Source organism: Ovis canadensis, chromosome 24 (assembly GCF_042477335.2).
Source record: "Ovis canadensis isolate MfBH-ARS-UI-01 breed Bighorn chromosome 24, ARS-UI_OviCan_v2, whole genome shotgun sequence".
NCBI lineage: Eukaryota > Metazoa > Chordata > Mammalia > Artiodactyla > Bovidae > Ovis > Ovis canadensis.
In genome coordinates this window covers 1,373,221-1,392,388 of record NC_091268.1, presented here as the reverse complement: position 1 = coordinate 1,392,388, position 19,168 = coordinate 1,373,221, and the positions used below count along the sequence as shown (strand labels likewise).

Sequence of the window (19,168 nt, the reverse complement as noted above, 5' to 3'; positions counted from 1 at the left end):
ATGGGCCCTAGTAGGGCTCACTTTAAGCTGTAACCCCAACACTAATGCTAACCCTAACCGTAACCCGAACCCTGACCCTGACATGAACCCTAACCCAAACCCGAACTCTTAGAAGAGGGGGGATCCCCAAATTCTAACCCTAACCCTGAACCCGAACCTGAACAAGTTGGGGGGTTGCCCGAACCCTAACCCTAAGCTAAACAATAAACCTCTAAAATAAAAATAAACGTTTCTGGTCTAAGTCCCGCCTGTTGCTGTCCCCCGCCCCCTAAGAGCAAAAGAGTTAAGCTGCGGACTTGAACTCCTGACTTACAGACCATCGTCTAGCCTGCTCACCAGCGCACCTAACCGCTACGCTACAGAGGCTTGCTGTTCTGACAGAGCTCCCGGACCCTCTTCAAGCCTCTGCCCGCCAGGGTCTGGCTCTATAGACTATCATGGCTGTCCTAGGTCATCTTTGCTTTCTATAGTCATAGTTTTATCCCTAAATCATAGACAGATCAGCTGAGAAAAAGCTTGGATTGTCTCGGTGGGGTGGATTTGCTTGTCCTTGTGTTTCACCTGGAGGCAGTCGCGGTCCCGCGGGCCTGTCCTGGAAGGGGGCGTGGGGGTGGGGCGCACCGTGAGCGCGTCGGGGGCGGGGCGAGCCTGGGCGGCTGGTCAGGAGCGCGGCTCACGTGAGCGGGTCTGGGGCGGGATGAACATGGCGGCGCCTCGGGGGCCAGGGCTCTCAGGGCTCGCCATTGCAGCTGGGAATGCTCGTTTCGTGGGCTCCTGGGTCCCCGTCGATTGGCATCCAGCGAGCAGAGCGCAGGGCTGTGGGCCACAGGTAAGGGAACTCGGACTGGGCGGAGCAGGGAACCATGTATTCTGCCCTCTTTGTTTGCAGTCTCGGAGCCGACTAAAATGGCGGTCGCAGAAAAGCCTCGCCTTTGAGGTCAAGGGTTTTACTGCTTTACCCCTTTGCATAAAGCTCAGACCCGCGCGGTTTTCCCAAGCAGCCTAGTGTATTGCTTCCTACAGGCCTGGAGAGGATAACAGGCAGGAAGGCCAGGGGTCTCCAGACAGAGAAAATAGACTGCAAGTGTCAGACGTTTTTTTCTCTCTCTTAAGAGGCCGGAGGAGACAAAAGAGTGCTGCATTTTTTTTTCTCCATCTTGATACAAATTTAAAAGGTTTCTCAGAAATTTCTGTGTTGCCATGACCACTCCTGGCTCCACCTGAATTTAACTTTCCTCAAACCTTGAACTAAGCAATGCATTTTTCTTATGGAAATGTTTGTCTTAAGGTATGCTAATGTACTATGTATTTACCCAAGGCTCTGTCTTCAGGTCAGTTTCCCCTAAAGGCTCAGAAAAAACTTGACAAACCAGTATGTTTTACTCATACCTTGTTCTCCTAATCTATGTGAATGAAACTATATATTTGCTTGGAAATCTGCCTTTCTTCAAGATTCATGTCCATCATTTTATGGCCTGGGATGACTCATCTGCTGCCAATGTTATCTCAATGCATGCTGTGGGTGAGGGGCCTGGTGCCATTCTCTGACACATTGTCTTTCTTTCATTAGCAGACTGCTAGTGGCTCTATAACATCTGGCTAAAGACTAGCAGGGGGTACTCTTCCCCCTTTTACTGTCTACGTCAGCAGCTCTCTCGATCTCTTTTATATTTTAATAAAACTTTTTAACAGAAAACCTCTGAGCCATCAAGCTTCGTCACTTGCCCTGGATTGAATTCTCCTCTGGAGTCCAAGAATGCTGGCATCTTTTGTGGTTTAGCAACCACCTTTCAGCCTTTTGAAATTCATATTGAATCTTCATTTCAGATTGAAGATGCATTCCATGGTATTGCCAACTGAAGCCTTTTCATCGCTATGGCATATCTGTCCATGTCTTTAGGGTATTTTTCAGCAATCATGTATCATTTCCAGTGTGCCAGTCTTGTTATCCTCATTCTGTCCATAGCAAAGTCTTTTATTAATGTTGACATGACTGAAAGGGAATCGTTTGTTTAAATTCCTTTTCAGATTGTTATTTGCTGGTGTATACAGATAACACTGTGTCATCATTCATTTGTATCAGTTTGGACAGCTTGATAGTTGTCTTTAGTTTCTTTAATTTCTCATAATTTAAGATGACCCTGTCTCATATATTTACAGTCTCACCCCTAGTCTCAGTCATTTCTTCAAAGAACTGTCCTTTTTTTAAACATTACATTATTTTTGACTGTGCTGGGTCTTTATTGCTCGTTTGTCTAGTTGTAGTGAGCAGAGGCTACCCTCTAGTTGCTGTGCCATGGCTTCTCATTGCAGTGCTTTCTCTGTTTGCAGAACTTGGGCTCTGGAGCATGCAAACTTCAAGAGCTGTTCAAGGGCTTCGTTGCCCCTGGGCGTGTGGAATCTCCTACACAGGAATTGAACCCGTGTTCCCTGCATCGGTAGGCAGATTCTTTACCACCGGGCCATTGGAGATGTTTCCTGTTCCCTTTTATTAGAGAATGATATTTAAAACATACATGTAGGAGCTCAATATGCTCAGCTGACAATACATGGATATATATATATATATATATATACATGTATTCCAGCTCACCTTTGAACATATTCAGTTAAAGGTAATTTGTGATGTCTCCAACCTGATCCACCACGACATGGACATTGTAACGTTTCCTTTTGTTTATCTGTAACTTTGCATTCCAATGGTAAGATACCTGGCTTCCACCGCTTGTCATACACAGAATTCAGTGCTTGTCCCACGTGGTTACTGAAAAAAAAACTGTCAGATTGTCTTTCAAAGGGGGCTCTGCATGCATTGCACCAGTATCTTGAGTATGTTTTTGTATGATAGTTTACTATCAGTATACCCTCAGTGGCCAGGTGTCTATTTCAGTCGCTACCAATTATGAATGGGCTTGTTTGCTCTAGTGTTCTTGGACAATTCGAATACAGTTTCTTTGTCAGATATGCATTGTTTTAGGAAAACAGTTTTATTGATTGTTGGCTGTGTTGCCTCTTTGTGTGTGGGCTTTTCTCTAGTTTTGGTGAGCATGGGCCATAACTAGTGGTTTGCAGGCTTCTCACTGCAGTGTCTCCTCTTGTTGAGGGGCACAGGCTCACGGGCTTCAGTGGCTGCAGCATGTGAACTCGGCATCGTGGCTTCCAGGATCTAGAGCACAGGCTCGCTCGGCTGTTGTGGCACACGGGCTCCATAGGATGTGGGATCTTCCCATCCTAGGGATCGCACATGCATCTCCAGCACCGGGGGGTGGATTCTTTACTATGGAACCACCAGGGCATATTTTAGACTAGTTTTCCACACATGTATCTAGTGAAAGAGGCCAGGATCAAGAGGCATGGCAGCTGGGAATCCTCAGCCCCAGCTCTGGTGTGCTATCCAAAGCTCTGGGGCCTTTGGTGAGCAGCTCAGCTTCCCTGGGACTGTTTCCTCCCATCAGAAATGCCCTGCTTTTGGACTGTAGCCCACCAAGCTCCTCTGTCCCTGGGATTTCTGAGACCAGAGTACTGCAGGTGGTGCCATTTCCTTCTCTGCTGCTGCTGCTGCTGCTGCTGCTGCTGCTGCTGCTGCTGCTGCTGCTGCGTCGCTTCAGTCGTGCCTGACTCTGCGCGACCCCATAGACAGCAGCCTACCAGGCTCCTCTGTCCCTGGGATTCTCCAGGCAAGAACACTGGAGTGGGTTGCCATGTCCTTCTCCAGTGCATGAAAGTGAAAAGTGAAAGTGAAGCCACTCAGTGAAGTCGTGTCCGTCTCTTAGTGACCCCGGGGTTGCAGCCTACCAGGCTCCTCTGTCCGTGGGATTCTCCAGGCAATGGTACTGGAGTGGGCTGCCATTGCCTTCTCTGATTTCCTTCTCTGCAAGATAGCGTTTTGAAGATATTTTCTCCTGGATATTGCTTTTGATGAAGGAAGGGGGATCCCTTTCAGGGCTTGAGAGTGAGTTCTTGTCTGACACTGGGCAATGAGTTGTCTGAGGAGAGGAGTGCTGTCCAAGCGAGAGGCTTTATTGGGAAGGGCTGCCAGGGTGGAGGGCAGGAGGGTGAGGGAAACGGAGAGAACCACTCTGTCACGTGGCTCACAGTCTCAGGTTTTATGGTCATCGGGCTCATTTCTGGTTTGTCTCTTGCCAGGCATTCTGAATTGGGATCCTTCTTGGGGGCACACGCATCACTCAGCTGAGATGGATTCCAGCGAAGTGGATCCTGGGAGGTTGGTAGGACCTCTGAACTGGAGCCTCCCATCTCCTGACCTCTCCAGAATTCTGGTTGGTGGTAGCTTGTTCGTTCCTTGTTCCTTCCCAGGACCTCCTGTTGTAAGATGATTCCTGCAAGTGTTTTCTTTTCTCTGTTGCCTGGCCAGGGTGGGTGGTCCGTGGTTCATTTAACAGTTTGTTTTTGGTTCTCTCGAGTAAGGTCCTCCACAGGGTAAATGTATGAAATGATAAAAGGCAATGTTTTAAATAATTTATATTCATAATTTGGTAAGTTGGCTTGTTTTGTGTATGTTAGACCTGATCACCAGACCAACGGTCATGTAGAACTTTTGCAGTTTTCTAAAATTCTATAGTTTTTTAAATGGAGTTACCTTGTTGCAAAGTTTGTGTTTATGTTCATATTTTTTTAAAGTTATTTCTTTTAGTTGATTGATCATTGCTTTACAATATTGGTTTGATTTGTCATACATCCACATGAATTAACCATAGGTGTACCTATGTCCTCTTGCTCTTGAATCTCCCTCCCACCTCGCACGCATTCCCACCTCTCCAGGTTACTACTGAGCCCCAGTTTGAGTTCCCTGAATCATACAGCAAATTCCCATTGGTTGTCTATTTACAAATGTAGGTGTACCTGCATCCATGCTGCTCTCTCCATTCATCTCACCCTCTCCCTCTTGTTCCCCACCCTCGTCTGTAAGTCTGTTCTCTATGTCTGCACCTCCATTGCTGCTCTGTGAACAGACTCGTCAGTACCATCCTTCTAGATTCCATGTTTTTCTCTCTTTGACTGACTTCCCTCCCCTTTATTAGAACAAACTCAAATGTGTTCCTTTTTATGGCTGCATTCCATGCAGGCTCTGATTGTTCCTTAGCCATGTTTTGCGGAGGGTCATGGAGCTATTCTGCTCCATTTCAGTTTGGGCTTCCAGTCTGAGTGCTCGCAGCAGAGCTGCTTCTGGGTGAGCCCTCTGAGGTCTGTGAGCACCGGGCTGCCCGCTCTTCTCTTGTGGCCCGCAGGGGGCGCCAAAGGCCCCTCTGACCCGCGGGCCCAGGACGCTTTGCCTTTAGACTCTGCTCCGTGAGCAGCTGGCGGGAGCTTTGTCTCCTCAGGACCATCAGGGCTCAGGCTTCTGGATAACAGGGCTGCATCCAGGCTGAGAGGAGCAGGGTTGCCTCAGTGCCCACCAGCAGGGAGGCGCTGCAAGAGCGAAAAATGAGGATGGAGTAGACGTTTCCTGTGTCCAGCTGAGGGCTGACTGGAGGTCCATCTCAGAGGACTCAGGGGGAAAGAGCTCCGTGTGCAAAGCGGTGGGTTTTCAGTTAGATTTGCGTTAGATGATGTAGAGGATGAACACTGATGTTCTTCCGTGTAGGTGGCCATTTTCCTGTCACTGTTTCTTGAGAAGACTGTCCTTTCCTCTTCGCTCGTTCCTGGTTTGATTTTCAGGAACTGACCATGTACAGGTGGGTTCGTTTCTGGGCTCTCTATTCTCTCCTGGAGTCCATGTGTCTGTGTTCCTGCCAGTTCCTCACTGTGGTGGTCACTACAGCTCCGTGATGTAGTTTGAAGAGGGATAGGAAGATGCCTCCAGCTGTGTTCCTCTTTCTCAGAGTCTTTTTGGCCGTTTAAGGTCCTGTTCAACAGTAGCAGCCTAATATTAGGAATATTTCTATTTCTGTGAAAAATGCCATTGAATATTATTTTGTGATTGCAGTCCGTGTATTTGTTGATGACTTTGGTTGGAATGGACCTTTTAATTCCTCATTGTTCCAGTGCATGAGCGTGGAATAATTTTCTGTGTGTTTGTATTTTCTTTGGTTTCTTTATCAGTGCCTTCTAGTTTTCTGACTACTGGTTTTTTATGTTCTTGATTAAGTTTGTTGCTAGATGTTTTATTTAAGTGGGATTTTCTTAATATTTTTTTCCTGATTGTTATTAGTGTATAGAAATGCAAGTGATTTTTGGACTGTAAAGGGTAGTATTTTATGATTGTAAATTAATCCAAAATGATTCAGCTTTACTGAATGTAGTCTAACAACTTTTTGTGAAGTGATGTGGAACATTTTATCTGTAAGATCTGTTTCTCCTGCAGTAGGTCATCCGGAGGACCCAAGACATGGTGGTTACTAATAGACTTCCCACACTACTTCTTCATTCCACGTGGACTCCTTCACGGGCAGTGAGCATCGCAGCTTCCCTTGAACTTCATCTGGGTAAGTCTTGGCCTGTATCAGAAAGTTTCCTGCCTGTCTGCTCTAAATTTCTTTTGTGGTATTGACATGGTTGTTTTGAAACCTAGTATACTTTCCAGTCATTTAAAATGTACAGAAAATGCCTAGCAATGGGAACAAGTGCTAGCATTTGCCACATCATCTAAAATACTCTATGTGTTTTATCCAAAATGGGTACCTTCTGCAGAACCAGCACATAATCTCCAAAATCAGGAAATCATATGGTACCTACATTATAATGTAATCCACTGCCCCACTTCCACTTTTAGCAATTGTTCAAGTGTATGAATATATCTTTTGTTTCCATCTTCATCCTTTTTTCTTTATTTAGAGTGTTACTGAGATTTTCAGTTATTTGGACAAACTTGATGGATTGAAAGCAGACATGGTGAATAAGGGTTCTGGGTGGCCTTTTCTATGTGGATTTCTTTTTCACTGAAGATGGTTTTAATATTTATTCATGTGGTAACATGTATGAATCCTGCATTCTTTCCCCCCCCCCATAGTAATTAAAAATAAATAATATGCCATTTACCATTTAGATATTTGTAAGCATACAGTGTTGTAGCAGACAACCTTTTCTTGTTTTGCAAACCAGTTTAATAATGTGCACCTTGTGCGTGCTTTGGAGAAACTCAGGAAACTGAGTCAGTGACTGAAATGGCCCAAGATATCACCTTAGATTCCATCTTCATCTGAAAACAAAACAGGCACTTTCTGGTGGTCCAGTGGCTGAGACTGGACACTCCCAAAGAAGGAGGCCCAGGTTCATTCCCTGATCCAAGAGCTAGATCTCCCATGCCACAAAGGAGAATTTGCATGTTGTAGCTAAATATCTGGCTTACCTCAATGAAGGTTGACCTGGCGCAGCCAAATTAAAAAAGAAACAAATATTTTACAGATACAACCAAAGGAAAGGAAGGGTATGGTTGTTGTGCAGATTTACGGCTTAGCTTTCCCTATCGATAGAAAAGAAAAAAGAGTTTCAAAAGACTGTGTCTCATCCTTCTATCTGGCATATAGAGAGGATTCCTTTGAAATGAGATTTCTCTGGTAAATGTGACTCACAGAAGAGCTGTCTTGAACTTGGGTTTCAGAGATGATCATGTGTCCTCTAAAAAAAAAAGTTAATTGGGTCCCACTAATTCTCATGCTGAGGTGGTATATTTTGTGGTAGCATTTGCTCCCCTTCACTTTGGATGTATCCCCATTTGTTTACACTGTCATCTACTGAAGACATCCTGATATTTGAAAGTTTTTAGTTATTACAAGTAGAGCTGTTGTATATAATCATGTGATACTTTTTGTCTGGACGTTTTCAAAGCTGTTTAGTAAGTGCTAGCCATATAGTATTCAGGTCACAGGTGAGCTTTGTTTAGCTGTGGAAAAATCCAGCTATGTTTCTCTGTGGCATGTGGGATCTTCTGGGGTAAGGGATCAAACTAGAGTGTCTTGCATTGTCAGGCAGATTCTTTACCACTGAGCCACCGGAGAAGTTGTGCCCTACCCCCGTTTTTTTTTTTTTGAGTTTACTGGATCTAATAGGTGTGCAGTGCTACCTCACTGTTATTTTAGTTTGTAATTTCCTAATGATATGTGATTTTGAGTCTTTTTGATAGGCTTATTTACTATCTTTATATTTTTGTAGGACAGGTGTTTAGGTGTATACATTTTTTATGAGATTGTTCTAGATTTTTTGGTATATTTGGAGTACAATCCTTTATCAGATATGTATTTTATAAATATATTTTCCTGTGGCTTGTGTTTAAGTTTTGTGAATAAGGTTTTTCACAGTTTCAATGTCTAATCCTTTAAAGTTAATGTTATATATGTTTTATATCCTTTTTTGGATAGACTTTAGTGTGTTGTTGTTGTTGTTGTTAAATTTTATAAGCAGAAGTGAGGTACTGTAGATACAGTTTTAAGCTAAGCTGAGGTACCATAGATACAGTTTTGCCTTTTGTCTGTTAAGAAGTTTGAGTGAGTTTGGTGTACACTGTATATAACATTATGTCTACATTCATTTGACTGGATATAGCTTCCAATTATTTGTCTAATTGGTTTTGGAGATATCACGGGAAGTCAGTTTTTCCAAGGGAAACTGAGGTCCATGAAACATGAACTCTTTTCGATCGGTCGGAATCACTCTCTGCTATTTCTGACAGATTTGACTTGTTTGGATATCTCATATGAGTGGAATCACAGAACGTTTGTCTTTTCTTGGTCTGGTTTATTTCACATGATCTAATGACCATAAGGTTTGTCCACATTGTCGCATTGTCAGAATTACTGACTTTGAAGGGCCGAATCAGATTCCATTGTGTGTATACCACAGTTTGTTTATGGAATTGGCTGCCATGGACACTTAGATCACTTCTGTTTGTTTGCCAGTGTGAATCATGCTGTTGTGAGTATGACGGAAGAAGTATCCATTTTTTCAGCCCCCTTTCCCAATCCTTTTGGGTACATAGCTTGAATTGGAATCGAACTATGTATTTATTCCATGTGTTTGTTTTGGAGTCATTTCTGTAATGTCTTGCAGAGTGGCAGCACCATTTAATGTACTTTTTCGTATGGTGGAATACCGTTCAAGCTTCTGAATATACCTTGTGTTGCATATTCAGTCTCCCACCAACGGACACTTGAATGAGTTCTACCTTTGAGCTATTGTGAATGTCACTATGAGTATTTGTGTACCAGTTTTTGTTTGAATTATTAACAAGTACATTACTATATATAAAAGAAGCCACAAGGACCTACTGTACAGTTTAGGAAACTATTAAATATCTTATGATAATGTATAATGGAAGAGAATCTCAAAAGGAATATATGAAAAGCACATAGTAACCATGATATTTATTGTGCCAACACTATGAGTTATCATAGCACTACTCAACGTGTATTTATACATGTCAGTAAAATATTCACATCTGTAAGGATATTATAAAAAATTATATAAAAAATCAAGAATTCAAACAGAGATTAAATAAACTTCCTGTCATTGCTCATCATCATTTATACATTCATACTACCTGTAACACTCATTGTATAAGTGCTGGACTAGCAATTGATGTTCTCGTAAACCAAGAGATTGTGAAGGTGTAAGGAAATATAGCTTATTGAATTCCTTAATGAAGGATTATAGAACTCTATGTCCATGAAGTGAATGAAATTCCATTTTATTGAACCACATTCTTACTAGAGTGATGAGCTTCCACCCCACCCAACGTTAGTTCACAATGAAATCCTGCAGTCCTCTGGCCTCAATGTCTGCTTCCTGCTACCGAGAAAGAAAAGATGAGGAAGTCCTGACAAAACCGATGCTATTTTTCTTTTTCTGATTTGTATTTTATCGCAGGGCTTGGCAAAAAGAGGGCCCAACCTGTTTTTAGAGTTCCATCCCAAGGGTTCCTCTGGCATGTTCCCTATGTTGACAAAGTGCTGATTATTTTCAACAAAGGACAATGATCTGCACTTCACTATCTGTTGCTTGAGCTGGAATAGCGGGCATCCCTTGAAGTGCATTCCTTCATGCTGAAGTAGGCATCCCTGAAGCAATAGTATAAGAGGAACACATTTATCACGTAGACATCGCAGCCCATGCATTTGTAATAATTTTTCAGTTATACCCATCATCATCGGAGGAACTGACTTGTCCCAGTAACAACGAGAGTACCCAGTATAACAGTTCCTTGACTTATGAGTACTTCCTATGAGTACCCTTATGAGTACTTCTTCCAATATTGTTTCTCCTACTTTGGTCATGAACAGTAGAAGCTGATGGCAGTGGTCCTTGAAATGTATGTCGATTCCTAGGTGGCACAGTTGATAAATAAAAAATCTGCCTACCAGTGCAGGAGGGGGAAGTGATGTGGGTTTGATCCCTGGTTCAGGAAGATAACAATTCATACACATGTTTTATGTGAACCAGTTTGATACTCATGAGTTTTTTCTTCTGTATACAGAAAAACAAATGCTGTTCAAGGACACTGAAAGAACCCTGATGTTGAAAATCAGATCTGTATTGTGAGCAATGCTTAGATATCCATGAGTCGAAGCATAGTATTATGCCTATCATCCTTGTATTTCTCTCAGTGAAATATGTTGAGGAAAACTCTTCATTCGTGGTCTAGATTCACGAAGAAGCTAAATAGCATTCATCCTTTACGTTGACAACTGTGAATTTAAATCTCCTGTGAATCCTATGTGACAACCACACATACCAACATGAGTTATCAGTATTATATCAATATTTTTAGTCCTATTGTATGTCAACTAAAAAAATCAGTATATAATTGTACATGAAGTCAAGACATAAAATCAGTGCAAATACAAAATGTTCCATTCCATCCTTTGAGAAAGGGAGAAAAACATCTCTGTGCTTAGCCTATTGCATTTTTATGTATTAGACCCTTAAGTAGTTTATTCACCACACCCTGTGAATGATTCACAAATCTTCAGAGAAGAAAGGATCATTTCTCTTGAACAATGAGTAGTTCAACTATTCTCAAAGCAAAGCCATAAGTGAGTCTTATTTTGGGTGAGACCATGAAAACTCAGTGTTTTCATTATGCTTGTGCTTATGATGGGAGGAGGTCTGAGAAAGCACTTCTGAAGGTTTATTCATACCAGTCGTTCTCATATGTATCGAGTCTTTAAAGGTCGAATCACCAAGGTGTTGCTTCTACACTTGTACTAGGCTGAGCAGCAACATTCCCTTTCTCCGTAAGTGCAGTAGACGTGTTCCCAACCTGTCTGTCTTCTGTCCTCTGGAGTATGCATTGCTTGAGCTCATCACAGCCTAGTAGATGGAAATCATCAGGATATTCTGGAAACCCTTTTTATTTCAGTCTGTTCAGGAGGTTACCACTGCTGCAAACCTCTGGATTTTACCAAGCGCTTTTAACAACCTCAGATGAAGGATATAAGTCAACACTGGTGACAGCCACGGGCTTCCATGGCCTATCCATGATTGTTGGCTTTGCTTTCATAATCATCCTGTTTCTTATACCAGCTAAACTGTCAGTGTATTTTTTAATTACCATTTTATCTTTGATGGTTTTTAGAGCTATTATGGATTTTCCTATATATCTTCACTTATCGGTGAGGGTCTTATGTTAGTAGTAGTTATGACAACTGACTTTCTGTCTGTTAGCTGTGGCAGAATAAAAAAAGAATGACCCACTGTATATTATTAATATTATGTATCAATATATTGTTAGTTTTATTGTTTGCAGTCATCCAATTCCAAGTTTCTGAAATAAACTTTCAGAAAAATCACATCCTTTTGAATGCCCATTTGACTGAATAGGAGCACGGAAATGTTCTTCCATAAAATTGTTTACAGTTTCCATTCCGTTTCTCCTGTTTGATGTAGATATTGGCCTTTGGTTCTATCAGTAGCTTTGCAAGTAAAAAAAAAAATTAATTAGAGCTCGTATGGTAATTTTACTGTTAGCAATAAGTTTAGCATAAAATGAACACAGAAGAGGTTACAGTAGACCAAATATGAAAGTCAGTTTAAAAGAAAACATAGTGTTGAATGTTTACAGTAGGAATATAGTTATGAAGTTCCTTTATTATTATTCTATCCTTTCCTTTTGTTTTGCAGGGGTGTTAATGTACAGATTCCAGTACTATGGCTAGAGCGAATAATAGTATCATTATTCTTGAGAGCAACTCTACTAAGTCTTCACGCTCATGTCACTCAAGGTTTTTTAATACCTATTATGTTAGTCGTGTTTGTAGTTTGTGAAGTCACATAAGTTGCATTCATTCAAGCAATAGTATCAAACAGCTATGGCATCAATTATAGATGTGAATCGATATCGAATGTGAATCCATTTCACTGTGACAAGTTATTATTGTAGATATTCTATTCATGCCAGTAACAAAGCTGTGCAGAAATAATACAATGTTTATTAAGAAAATAAGAGTTACTAATTTGTTTTATTATTCTATTTCTTTTAAACAGATTTAATGACAACAGGCTCAACTTTTCATTCACTTGTATGACTATGAGCGGTTTGACCAAGTTGAAGAAGATGACTCGTTTGTAGTCTTCCTCATCAGCTCATTCCATCTACTGGCTTTAAAATCATTTAGTACAGAGCTCACCGTCTAGGTGTTCATCCAGTGTTTTGTTTGCTTATCATGCAGGATCATTTTAAAAGGAAAAGTATGTGTGTATGAGTTAGAGCTCTGATCCCAGGAGTCCATGTAGAAGCTTCCCCTGAGAAATGTATCGTTTTTGCACCAATGCTACTGAAATGTGTGAATGTGGTATACCACGCGTCCCAATAAGTGTAAACAGCGTCATAGGCTACTTATTTGAAATGACCAGTACTCATGACATTCCATTCAACTGAGGACTAAATATAGCCAACGTAGGCTGTGTTTGCCAAATAGACTTTGAAGTATTCTTCACACAGTCCTTCATCGATGCCAGTTTTCAGATCGAAGAAACCCTTGCTCCATGAAGTTTGTGAACACATATACTCATGTTTTGTTTGAGATTTTAAAGTCATTCTTCAGTTTTGTTGGAGGAATGGTTCTGTATATGCCCCGTGGATCCCCAAATCCACTGATGTTCATGTGTCTTGGGGCTTCCCAGGTGGTTCTAGTGGTAAAGAACATGCAGAACATACCCATGCAGGAGACATGGGAGGTATGGATTCCATCCCTGGGGCAGGAAGATCTCCTGAGGGAGAGCATGGCAACCCCCTCCAGTATCTTTGCCTAGAGAATCTCATGGAGAGAGGAGCCTGGTGGGGCCTAGTCCATATGATCCCAAGGAGTTGGACACAATGTAAGTGACTTCGCACAGCACATGATTCGTTGTCATAGCTAATATAATGGAGATGACATAAAAAGAAGCACCAGCGGGCGAAAGTCAATATCCATCACTTTTAAACTTTGGAATGTATTGTGATATTTTACATCCATATTTGTATGACTTGATAGTTGGAGAATCGATGCATGTGAAGGCCTGGTTGTGTTATATGTATGTTGAGGGAAGATATATTTTTATGTGGTTTGACATATAGGTCCCATTTCATTCGTAGACATATGCATACTCATCACTTATCATCATTTTTTTTTTTTTGAAAAGACCATTGTTTGGAAAGGTTGTTGTCTAACCATGAAAGATGCTTGAATTCTTGGGCTCCTTAGAGGAAGAATTCAACCCGGGGCCAGTGATGAGGGTTGATCAGTCAGAGCTTTTGTGTCCCAACGTTTTATTAAAGTATAAAAGAGAGAAAGCTTCTGACATAGACATCAGAAGGGGGCAGAAAGAGTGCCCCCCTACTCATCTTTGGCTGGATGTTATCTAGCTACTAGCAGTCTACTCATTAGAGAAAGGAATGGCAGCAGACCCCTCACCCACAAGATATATGGAGATGACCGTGGCACCAGGTGAGTCATCCTGGGCCATAAAACGATTGATATGAGCAAATGGATAGCTTCATTCACATAGATCAGGAGAGCCATGTATGAGTAAAGCATATTGGTTTGTCAAGTCAGTTCTGAGCCTTTAGGCAGAACCTACTTGAAGATAGAGTCTAGGGTAAATACATAGTACATTCACATAGCTTAAGGCAAACCTTTCCATGAGAAAAATGCCTTGGTCAGCTCAAAGTATGAGAAAAGTGAAGTTCAGGCGGAACCAGGTGTCATTATAGCAACACAGAATTGTAAGAGAAAATCTCTGTTTAAATTTGTATCAAGAAGGGGAAAAAAGATAACAGCTTGTTTCCTCCTGCCTCGGAAGTGACAGATAACAACTGTCTGACACTTGCACCCCATTTCCTCCCTTTGGAGACCCCTGGCCTTCCTGGCTGTTACCCTCTCAGTTTCATTCATTGAGCGTTTTCTGCCTTGTGAAACATTGGGCATAGAAGTATGTGTTTATTTAGGGGTATTTCATCCAATTTCATTTAAATGCATATGTGAATTAGAAAGTTTGACATGCTGTTGCTTTGTATACCGATTGGGAAATGTGAGCCTCCAAGCTTAATTTAGTTTTTCATGTTCATTTTTCTTTTTAGGGGTACAAAGAAAAATAATATGACTGTTAAGATCAGCTTTCGTATTTTTTGCCAAATATGAATTGGGATCACATCGATCAGAGATGAGTCTGTGCATGAAAGCCCTAATAACTAATGCTAATTGACTTCACTACCATGGGATGTTTTCATATCTATTGAGGATTTACTTCATGTATTTCGATTTTAACTTTCTGTCTCACAGCCTTGTTTGTAGATCAAAGCTATTTGAAATTGTCATCTGGTTTCAAATGGCTTGTGAGGTTATTCATGAGTGGTTCATAAAACCGAATGGATTGTACATAGCCATACTTTGTTGTCATTCTATGAATTTGAAGAATGTCTGAAGAATGTCTGCAGTTATGCCTTAAAGATTCATACAATTGATGTCCAATATTTATCTCAATAGACTTGCTTTCAATTTGTAGTTTCCTATGCGTATGTCTTTCTTTATGGATTTGGGTAGAACTTGTATTGGAACACTGAAAAATCTGTGATATCAACCGTGCTGACCTTTCTGGTGGTCATCATTAAGATTTTCACGCTCTATGGATCCTAGTGGAAACAGGTGCTGTTCATCCTACTTTTGTGAAGATTGAACTCATCGTAGAAAGTGGAATTTGTTGAAATATTTATGGTATAAATAAATCTTGTCTCTATAATTACCCAGAGTCCTGGTGCGTATTTGATGGCTAAGTTATAAAATGTATGAGATAGATGTGATCCATCAATGGCGACTGGATAAGTGGTGGAGAGGTATTTTGGTGATGCAAGAGATTTAAATGATGTGATCATAGTATTTATATCCCTTTTATGTGGATAATGGGTCTTGGATCCATGTTTGAAACCTTACAACCTCGTCTTTTGTTATGCATGGGAAGTGTCAAAAATGAAGAAGATGCGGGTAGGTACTTCAAGGGTAAGTATAGGGCTGAGGGCGTGACTATGATGTGGGTTAGGGTTAGGATGTGGATGGGGGTCCGGTTAGGGTAGGGTAAAGGTTAGAGTTCGTGGAACAGCCCTCCAAACTTGTTAGGGTGAGGGGTGAGGTGTGAGGGTTCAGGATGAGGGTGAGGGTAAGGATTCAGGGTGAGGGTTAGGATTCAGGATGAGGGTGAGGATTCAGGGAGAGGGTGAGGGTGAGGGTTCAGGGAGAGGGTGAGGGTGAGGGTTCAGGGAGAGGGTGAGGGTGAGGGTTCAGGGTGAGGGCGTGGGTGAGGGTAAGGGTTCGGGGTGAGGGTTCAGAGTGAGCGTTCAGGGTGAAGGTGTGGGCCTCACATCTGATACAGGATTGTACTCCAAATATACCCATCCCTTCCCTTGAACAGACCTCTCACTATGGGAGCCCTTGGCAGTGTGGAACCCACCGGCCCCTAAGGCCTCCCAAAGGACGCCTGGGGCCTAGGTGCAAAGGCAATACAGGAGTGGAGCTGAGGCCAGGAAGGCGCCAGTGGCGTCTCCCAACTTTGCAAAGGCTGCTCCTTCCTGGGTAGGAAGCCTAGCAGCGAGGCAAGTCTGGGCAAGGTTCGCCCAGGGCAGAGCAGCCTCGCACCAGGAACTCTGCCAGATCGGGCCTCTGAGCAGAGCTGGAGCTCTGCCATCCTGGAGGCGCACTCGACTCCGCCCAAGCAGGGCTTGCAGCCTAAGGCGGCTGGGCTGCTTCGTCTTCCCCCTAGGAAGCTCGATTCCCGCATGCTGTTCACTCGGCTTCCAGGCGCCGGCTCCCTGCCCCTCCTTACGGTCTAGGATCAGGGGCTGCTTCCCCTGAGCTGGGGCTGTGGGCAGGAGCCCAGACACACAGGTGCAGGACCCAACCACCTGCACACGTCTCTGCTGGAGAGGAGAGCGCTAGGGAACCTACGTGTGTGAGGCAGCTACTGGGCGCCCACGGAGTCAGACTCGAGGTGTGCGGGGCTCCAGAGCCCCGCCAGGGGTCCAAGGAGCCTGGTGCTCACCGTGCGGCGCTGAGTCTGGGCTGTCAAGCAACCGCTGGAGGAGACCTGCACTTGCCCTTCCCTTGCCTCTGACAGAGCTCTCCCTGCTGGAGCCCTTGGCAGTGTGCAACCCACCGGCCCCTAAGCCATCCCCAAGGACGCCTGGTGCAAAGGCAAGGCAGGAGCAGAGCTGAGGCCAGGAAGGCGACAGTGGCATCTCCCAGGCTCAAGGAGCCTGCTCCTTCCATGGCAGGAAGCCTAGCAGCCAGGCAAGTCAGGGCAAGGCTCGGCCAGGGCAGAGCAGCCTCAGACCAGGAACTCTGCCAGATTGGGCCTCTGAGCAGAGCTGGAGATCTGCCATACTGGAGGCGCGCTCGGATCCAGCCAAGCAGGGCTTGAGCCGCACGTGGCTGGGCTGCCTCTTCTTACCTCGAGGAGGCTTGCCACCTTGAATGCTCTTCCTTCGGCTTCCAGGCGCGGAAGCTCTGTGCCTCCTGCAGGTCTTGGCTCAGGGGCTGCTTGCCCTGAGCTGGGGCTGTGGGCGGGAGTCAAGACACGCAGGGGCATACCCCAAACTGCTGCACACTTCTCTGCTGGGGAAGAGAGCGCAAGGGAACGACATGTGAGAGGCAGCTGATCGGCACCCACGGAGTCAGCCTCCAGGTATGCCGGGATGGAGACCCCAGCCAGTGGCCCTGGGAGGTGCGTTTCTTCGTGCGGCGCTGAGTCTCGGCGACCAAGCAACCGCTGGAGGATCCCTGCACTTGCCCTTCTCTTCCCTCGCACAGAGCTCTTCCGGCTTGAGCCCGTGGCAGTGTGCAAGCCACTGGCCCCTAAGCCCTCCCAATGGACACCTGGGGCCTAGGTGCAAGGGCAAGGCAAGAGCGGAGCTGAGGCCAGGAAGGCGCCAGTGGCGTCTCCCAGCCTCGCGCAGCCGGCTCTTTCCTGGGCAGGAAGCCTAGCAGCGAGGCAATTCTGGGCAAGGCTCGCCCAGGGCAGAGCAGCCTCACGCCAGCAACTCTGCCAGATCGGGCCTCTGAGCAGAGCTGGAGCTCTGCCGTCCTGGAGGCGCACTCGGCTCCAGCCAAGTAGGGCTTGAGCCAAAAGAGGCTGGGCTGCCTCTTCTTCCTTCGAGGGGGCTCGCCTCCCCGCCAGCTGTTCACTCGGCTTCCAGGTGGGGGCGCTCTGCGCCTCCTGCAGGTCTTGGCTCAGGGGCTGCTTGCCCTGAGCTGGGGCTGTGGGCGGGAGCCCAGGCACGCAGGGGCAGGCCCCAACCAGCTGCACACGTTTCTGCTGGGGAGGAGAGCGCTAGGGAAGCTACGTGTGTGAGGCAGCTGCTGGACTCCCAGGGAGTCAGCCTCCGGGTGTGCGGGGCTGCAGACCCCAGCCAGGGGCCCTGGGAGCCTGGTGCACTCCGTGCGGCGCTGAGTCTGGGCGGCCAAGCAACCGCTGGAGGAGCCCAGCTCTAGCCCTTCCTTTCCCTGGCACAGAGCTCTTCCTGCTGGAGCCCTTGGCAGTGTGCAAGCCACCGGCCCCTAAGCCCTCCCCAAGGACGCCTGGGGCCTAGGTGCAAAGGCAAGGCAGGAGCGGAGCTGAGGCCAGGAAGGCGCCAGTGGCGTCTCCCAGCCTCGCTCAGCCGGCTCCTTCCTGGGCAGGAAGCCTAGCAGCGAGGCAAGTCTGGGCAAGGCTTGCCCAGGGTAGAGCAGCCTCGCGCCATCAACTCTGCCAGATCGGTGCTCTCAGCAGAGCTGGAGCTTTGCCGTCCTGGAGGCGCACTCGGCTCCAGCCAAGTAGGGCTTGAGACAAACGACGCTGGGCTGCCTCTTCTTCCCTCGAGGGCGCTCGCCTCCCCGCCAGCTGTTCACTCGGCTTCCAGGTGGGGGCGCTCAGCGACTCGTGCAAGTCTTGGCTCAGGGGCTGCTTGCCCTGAACTGGGGCTGTGGGCGGGAGCCCAGCCACGCAGGGGCAGGCCCCAACCAGCTGCACACGTCTCTGCTGGGGAGGAGAGCGCTAGGGAAGCTACGTGTGTGAGGCAGCTGCTGGGCGCCCAGTGAGTCAGCCTCCGGGTGTGCGGGGCTGCAGACCCCAGCCAGGGGCCCTGGGAGGCTGCTGCACTCCGTTCGGCGCTGAGTCTGGGCGGCCAAGCAACCGCTGGAGGTGCCCTGCACTTGCCTTTCCTTCCCTCTCACAGAGCTCTCCCTGCTGGAACCCTTGGCAGTGTGCAAGCCACCGGCTCCTAAGCCCTCCCTAAGGACGCCTGGGGCCTAGGTGCAAAGGCAAGGTAGGAGCGGAAATGAGGCCAGGAAGGCGCCAGTGGCGCCTCCCAGCCTCGCGCAGCCTGCTTCTTCTGGGCAGGAAGCCTTGCAGCGAGGCAAATCTGGGCAAGGCTCGCCCAGGGCAGTGCAGCCTCGCGCCAGCAACTCTGCCAGATCGGGGCTCTGAGCAGAGCTGGAGCTCTGCCGTTCTGGAGGCGCACTCGGCTCCAGCCAAGTAGGCCTTGAGCCAAACGAGGCTGGGCTGCCTCTTCTTCCCTCAAGGAGGCTCACCTACCCGCCAGCTGTTCACTCGGCTTCCAGGTGGGGGCGCTCTGCGCCTCCTGCAGTTCTTGGCTCAGGGGCTGCTTGCCCTGAGCTGGGGCTGTGGGCGGGAGCCCAGCCACGCAGGGGCAGGTCCCAACCAGCTGCACACGTCTCTGCTGGGGAGGAGAGCGCTAGGGAAGTTACGT

The 19,168-nt window shown here is 46.0% G+C and overlaps 1 long non-coding RNA gene across 1 annotated transcript; it reads left to right on the top strand.

Moving 5' to 3' along the window:
- The first annotated feature begins 650 nt into the window (after positions 1-650).
- On the top strand, positions 651-15,180 carry LOC138429662 (uncharacterized). Its single transcript, XR_011252874.1, has 5 exons — positions 651-829; positions 2,332-2,438; positions 4,147-4,280; positions 6,326-6,446; positions 12,439-15,180. It is a non-coding gene; the product is annotated as an uncharacterized lncRNA (long non-coding RNA).
- Positions 15,181-19,168: the final 3,988 nt, after the last annotated feature.